This window comes from Cicer arietinum, chromosome 3, assembly GCF_000331145.2.
Source record: "Cicer arietinum cultivar CDC Frontier isolate Library 1 chromosome 3, Cicar.CDCFrontier_v2.0, whole genome shotgun sequence".
Classification (NCBI taxonomy): Eukaryota; Viridiplantae; Streptophyta; class Magnoliopsida; order Fabales; family Fabaceae; genus Cicer; species Cicer arietinum.
In genome coordinates this window covers 24,523,168-24,529,811 of record NC_021162.2, presented here as the reverse complement: position 1 = coordinate 24,529,811, position 6,644 = coordinate 24,523,168, and positions in this window count along the sequence as shown.

Here is a 6,644-nt window from a genome sequence, read left to right as displayed (position 1 = left end):
ACATTTTTGGTAAATTGTGCTTCGGTAATTTAGTACTTCGGCCTGTGATAGGCGGTACAATTATGATTTACGGCCCTTCGAGGAGGGTTTTGGTTTGGAATTCCGAGTCCATGCATTTTGGCATATACGCATTGCATTAGGGTGCTTGGCACGCGAGACGTGTTTGATTTAAGATTATGATTGAGTCTTTGAACTCAAGTTGTCATGGTGACTATGTTATAATTGCCAAGTGTGGATGTTTTGGAATTGTGTGTAAGTGTGATTGATTGCAAAACCATTGCGAAACTTATGTTGTCGTAGTGATTGTGCTATAATTGCTAAGTGTGAATATTTTGAAATTATGTGTAAGTGTGATTGAATGCAAAACCTTTTCGAAACTCAATTCGTGATGGTGATTGTGCTATAATTGCTAAGTGTGATTGTTTGGATTTGTGTGTAAGTGTTGATTGATTTCAAAACCCTTTTAAAAGCTGAATTTTGTTGTTTTTCTACTGCTGTCTGATTTGTATTCGAATACAGACTGTTGTATTCGAATACAGACATGTTGTTTTGCTACTGACTTACTGTGTAGTCGAATACAGACCATTGTATTCGAATACAGACATGTTGTTTTTGTTGTTGAATGCTGAAACAGCCTTGTATTCGAATACAGAGATGCTGTATTCGAATACAACAGTGATGTGTTGTTAAAAACTTCATTTTTCAACCTTGTTTATGAATGTTTGGCATATGGAAACCCTTTTAAGGAGCATGCTAAGTTGAAAGATTATTTTGTGCATTTAAAAACTTAAATGTTATGTGTTAATTGTTAATTTCGGTTGGTAACCCTTTACAACTATTTTGGAAATCTGGGCTTTGCCCTCAGATAAGAACCAGGATCATCCTACCGATTAGTACCCTATAGATGGGAAGGTAGTTGGACACACCTGACTGGAGCTGTGTCAGGAGGATCTTGCGGGGCGCGTGAAGATCATCCGGGATGTATAGTTTTTTTTGGGTAGAATGATCAGATTAGGTTGACGTATAGGGACAAGACGTCTTTGTTTTTGGGTTGTGTTTATTTTAATTTGGAAGACTGTACCTATACTAATATTGTCTATTTGATATTTTATTATGATGGGGTCCATGTACCATTTTTTGATGTGTAAATACTTTGGATTCATATTTCAGAAAACTAATCCGCGGCTTGTGAATTCTGTTGACTTATTTGTCGTTGTGTTACGACTTAAATATTTATCCAAAAGTATTTCCTTATTTGATTTCTTTGGGGTTGTGGAGCCTTTGGTTATAGATTGTATGCCATTTTGCAGGTTGGGAGTCGTTATTTGATCATGCGTCGGGGTAATTGGTCTGAGTTGTTAGATCAGGGGTAGTTATTATTTGTTGGTATAGTTGAAGTTAGTTTTGGAATTATTCGAAGTGGTGTTAACACTTCTTCTTGATGTTGGTTTTGGGAAAGCACTACCTTCAAGAAGGAACGGCGTTGCAAGAATGAATGTCAGTAGGGATTATCAAATGGTTGAAGTTACGAATTACGTGGATGTTTCCGTCGTTGCACAGATAGCTGCAAAGACTCTGCGGGATCTAGAGAAGATGGAAAGAAAGATTTGTGCTATTAAGTCAAGAGGATTGAAAGATTTTCGTAGTTACCATCCTCCAAAGTTCAAGGGTGATGAGAACTCAAAAAAAAGTTGATTAGTGGATTCAAGAAGTAGAAAAGATCTTCGAGATGACGGATTGTCACGCATAGTTGAAGCAAGTGCTATTGAATCAAGAGGATTGAAAGATTTTCGTCGTTACCATCCTCAAAAGTTCAAAGGTGATGAGAACTCAGGAAAAAGATGATCAGTGGATTTAAGAAGTGGAAAAGATCTTCTCGAGATGACAGATTGTCAGGAAGAGTTGAAGCAAATCATGACGGCATAGGATTTATCATGTGGTTCCAAGGACATAGAGGCTATGTTGTTGGTGGTAACTCGAAGATGATGAGTATGGATGGATTAAAGTTAGACTAATAGGCGATTTCATGTAAAGATCTAAGTGGAGAGCTTTTTAAGAAGAGTATTAAATGTTCGCCTAGTAGATTTCAGGATCAGACTGGATGAAGTTTGATAATTGCCAAAGAGGAGTGAACACCATGGAATTATTGAGAAGACATGGATTCCATTTGGAATAGCATTTGGTGCTTAGGTGTCATTGAAAGAGACTTGTATTGAAGTTAAGGGGTACTGCACATTAGGAGTAAATGCACATTAGGAGTAAATACTCCTTTGGTTGGATAAAATACGCTTTGAGGAATAGTCAATACCTTGACGGATAAAGTCGAGCATTCAAGTTAAACTAGATTTGCGACATAGATTGTTAAGTATGAATCTCATGACGATTACAAGAGTGAGAATATATATTTCTTTGATAAGTGACAAATCTTTGTGTGGTTTAGGAGATGGTAAGTACGAATAGTGATTTTGGGATGAAACTATAGATGCGTAAGTGTGAATTTTGAGTGATGTTCAGAAAAACATAAGAAGTTAAGCCTTGATGTATTGAACCCTATGTTACCATTAAGTTGAATTTGAAGTATTGAGTACGAGAATACTTCGAGATTGTAGTGATGTAAGTTTTGAGAGTCTATTAAAGGATGGAAATTACTAGGAGAATGTTAAATGTTTGTTTGATAGGAAACAATTGAACATGAAATGGAAAAGTTTGGTGGGAATTAGTAAGCCTTGATTTATTGGAATCACTATAATGAAGATGTATCAAGGTTCGAGGTAGAAATTTAAGGTTTGTATAAATGGAAAAGTGATGGAGTGAATACAATGCGTTTGACCTGTCATAATGAAAGGATAATCATCAAGTTGCAAATGAAGGACGCGTCGAAATAGAGAAGTACCATAATGAATGTTGGCAGTAGATGTAGGAAAATTATTTTTGAGTTTGTCTAGAATTGTGAAGTATGTAGGAAATTGATTAGTGAAGCGTTAATTGGATGTGTTAGGCATGAGACCAGTGTAGGTCTTAATCAGTGAATGGAATTCAAGTTGGATTTTGTTGGAAAAGTGACTTTTGAAATGAAGTACTAAACTGAAAGGAAGTTTGTGTGTCGTAAGTAGTATAGTCTTTGGCATGATTTCGAAAATATTTGAGGAAGCTTGGATCACCAAGTAGATGTGGGGATAGAATTATTAAAGTTATAATTAGAATAACATACTCATAAGAACACTACGGTTTGACGTAGTTGTACGACTAAAGAAAAATCGAGGATTTGTGGACAATGGAGAAATTTAGGAGTTCTCGGATGTAGTGATTGTTCTGTGCTCAATGTGTTGGTGTCATACTTAGTGTTTCGGTTTGGTACCAATTGGATGTTTTGTACCAAGTGGATGCAAATGAGGCCATGTGACATAGCTATGGGAAATTGTACTTCGTCGACAGGATCAAAGTTATAGGAAAATAAGGGAAACTCAGTGGACTTTGAGAAGATTGTTGACTGCTTGTACATTAGGATAACCTCAGTTGTAAGTTGCAAGAAGCGCTATTACAGTTCGATTAAGATAGTCTAAGCCACTATCATGGTTGTTGGTTATTTATTGACAAATTAAGGAACTGATCATCCTTAATCTCTAGTTGATAGTAAATAAAATCATGTTGAACGGTACAGACGAGTCTTACTGACTATGGATATGTGTAGAGTTATTAAGCACCCTATGAAAACGGGTAGACAACACTTTTTCGAGTACGCCGGGTGAAACAAGTTGTGACTTGTATGTTGAATTTGAGTACAAACCTAGTGTGGATTGTTACTCATACTTTAAGTTTCGAGGACGAAACTAATTTTAGGGGGGTAGTAATGTAAGACCCTTAATTTTTAAATCCCAAATTATACTATTTAAGGGTATTTTGTGTTGAATTTCTTAGGCTTCTAGCCCAGTTTTTGGTATTTAGTGAGTTAAATGCCAAAAATATATTTTTGGAAATTGGATTAAAATTATTTGTTGGAGAATAATTTATTTACGTTACGAAGAATTTAATACCAGACAATTTTGTTAAAAATATCCCTAGTTGCAAAAACTTTTATCTGTCAATTGAGTTGCGATGAGAGTAGATATTTTTATCAAATGGATTGAGAGGTTATATGTGAAATGGTAATTTTGATAAATATCTAGATATTTGGATATTTGTTAAGTTATAATCAATATATATAAATACATATATATGTTTGGAAGGAAAAGAAAAAAAGAAAGGAAAAGCAAAATAGAAAGAAAGGAAAGAGAACAGGGAGAAAAGGAAATAGAAAGGAAAGAGAATAGAAGAAAGGAAAACACAAGTTCCTCTCCCTGCCTCGCGAGAACCTATTCTCCCTTCTTCTTCCTCTTTTTCTTTCTTTGGCTTCAAGAAAATGAACCCAAGGCTTGGTGGGTGAGAAGACAAGGATTTCTCAGCTTCATTATTCCTCTTTGATTCAAAAACAAAGAAAAACTGTGTTAGGTGTTTTCAAACCGTCAAACACAAACCTTCACTTTTCTTCTAGATCTAAGCTTCGTTTCGCGAAGAGATAGAAGGGAAATTTGCTCACGTCCACGTTACGGTGCTAGTGAACAAACTTTGGAAGCGACGTCGCGAGCGGAGATTTTATCGGAATTACTCGCGGTACCGTAATCCCTCGTTAAAGCTAACGTTAAGGTAAGGGCTCCTTCCAAACTTTTTAGTTTGCATTTAGGGACTTATATGTGGTTGTGTGGAAAAGAAATTTGTTAGGGTTGAAGTGTTGATTTGGAGAAAATGAATTTAATGCTTTTATGGGTAAAATTTTAGAGTTGGGTTTTGGTGATATTGATGAGTGTTTCGTGGAAAATGAATTTCACTCATTTATGTGTGGTTTTGAGGAAATGAAATTTGATGTGTTTGAGTGGTAGGTTGTGATAATTTTGTGGTTGTCGTGTTTGACGTGTTCATAATTAATATTTATAAATTTTGAGATGTGTTTGTGCGGATTTTGTGGAAAAATGACTTGATGTGATTTGGTGTGAATTGTGGATTCAATTTGTGAATATGTCTGAGTATGTTCTGTGTGGAATTTGAAAACCATTAGAGTTAAACGAGTATTAAAAATGGGGAATCTTTTAATATCTTTGTTTACTTAATGTTTTTCTTCAAAGTTGTAAGAGTTAAACGAGTATTAAAAATGGGGAATCTTTTAATATCTCTGTTTACCTAATGTTTGTAGTGAAAATCGTTAGAGTTAAATGAGTATTAATAATGGGGAATCTCTTAATATCTACATTTACTTAATGATTGTCGTCCGAATTATTAGAGTTAAATGGGTATTAAAAATGGAGAATCTTTTAATATCTGCATTTACTTAATGATTGTTGTCCGAATTATTAGAGTTAAATGGGTATTAAAAATGGGGAATCTTTTAATATCTGCATTCACTTAATGATTGTCGTCCGAATTGTTAGAGTTAAATGGGTATTCAAAATGGAGAATCTTTTAATATCTTCATTTACTTAACGATTGTCGTGGATAGAGTCAGAGTATGCTCATGCATTCCATAGTACATGGCGACCGGATGGGCCACGAGATGATTCCATGCGATTGTTGGTTCATCTTAGCCTTGTGGGGATTGTCGCGTCGTGTGTGGTCTGCGATAGACTGCACATTTTTGGTAAATCGTGCTGACCCGTGATAGGTAGCACCTCGGTAATTTAGTACTTCGGCCTGTGATAGGCGGTACAATTATGATTTACGGCCCTTAGAGGAGGGTTTTGGTATGGAATTCCGAGTCCATGCATTTTGGCTATACGCATTGCATTAGGGTGCTTGGCACGCGAGTCATGTTTGATTTAAGATTATGATTGAGTCTTTGAACTCAAGTTGTCGTGGTGACTGTGTTATAATTGCCAAGTGTGGATGTTTTGGAATTGTGTGTAAGTGTGATTGATTGCAAAACCATTTCGAAACTTATGTTGTCGTAGTGATTGTGCTATAATTGCTAAGTGTGAATGTAACACCCCGTTTTTCAAAGCGAGGGTATATTTTTTTTTTTCAAAAGGAATTAAAATAAAACAGAGAATTAAATCAGGAAATGCCTTTGGATAAATAATTGAGTCATTATAATTTACAAGCAGCGGAAAAGTTTCTCCAATTATAAATCCAAAACATTTACACAACAACAAATGGTACATGGAACCCATTCAAGTAAAAAGTCAAACTGACAATATTAGTATAAGTACAGTTTTCCAAACTAAAAATACTCCAATCCAAAAAGAAGGACACCTAGTTCCTATACATCATCCTAATCTGATCATCCTACCAAAAAGCTATACACCCTGAGTATCTCCACGCGCCCCGTGAGATCCTCCTAATGTAACTGCAATCACGCGTTCCCATCTCCATTCCCGTCCGTAGGGTACGAACCGGTAGGACCGTCCTGACTCTCATCTGAGGGCAAAGCCCAGATTTCCACAATAATTGTAAAGGGTCACCAACCAAAAAAAATAACAATTACCACATAGCAATTAAGATTTTAAATGCTCAAAATAACCTTTCAACTAAGCATGCACCTTAAAAGGGTTTCCATATGCCAAACATGCATAAACAAGGTTGAGAAATGAAGTTTTTAACAAAACAACATTGTTGTA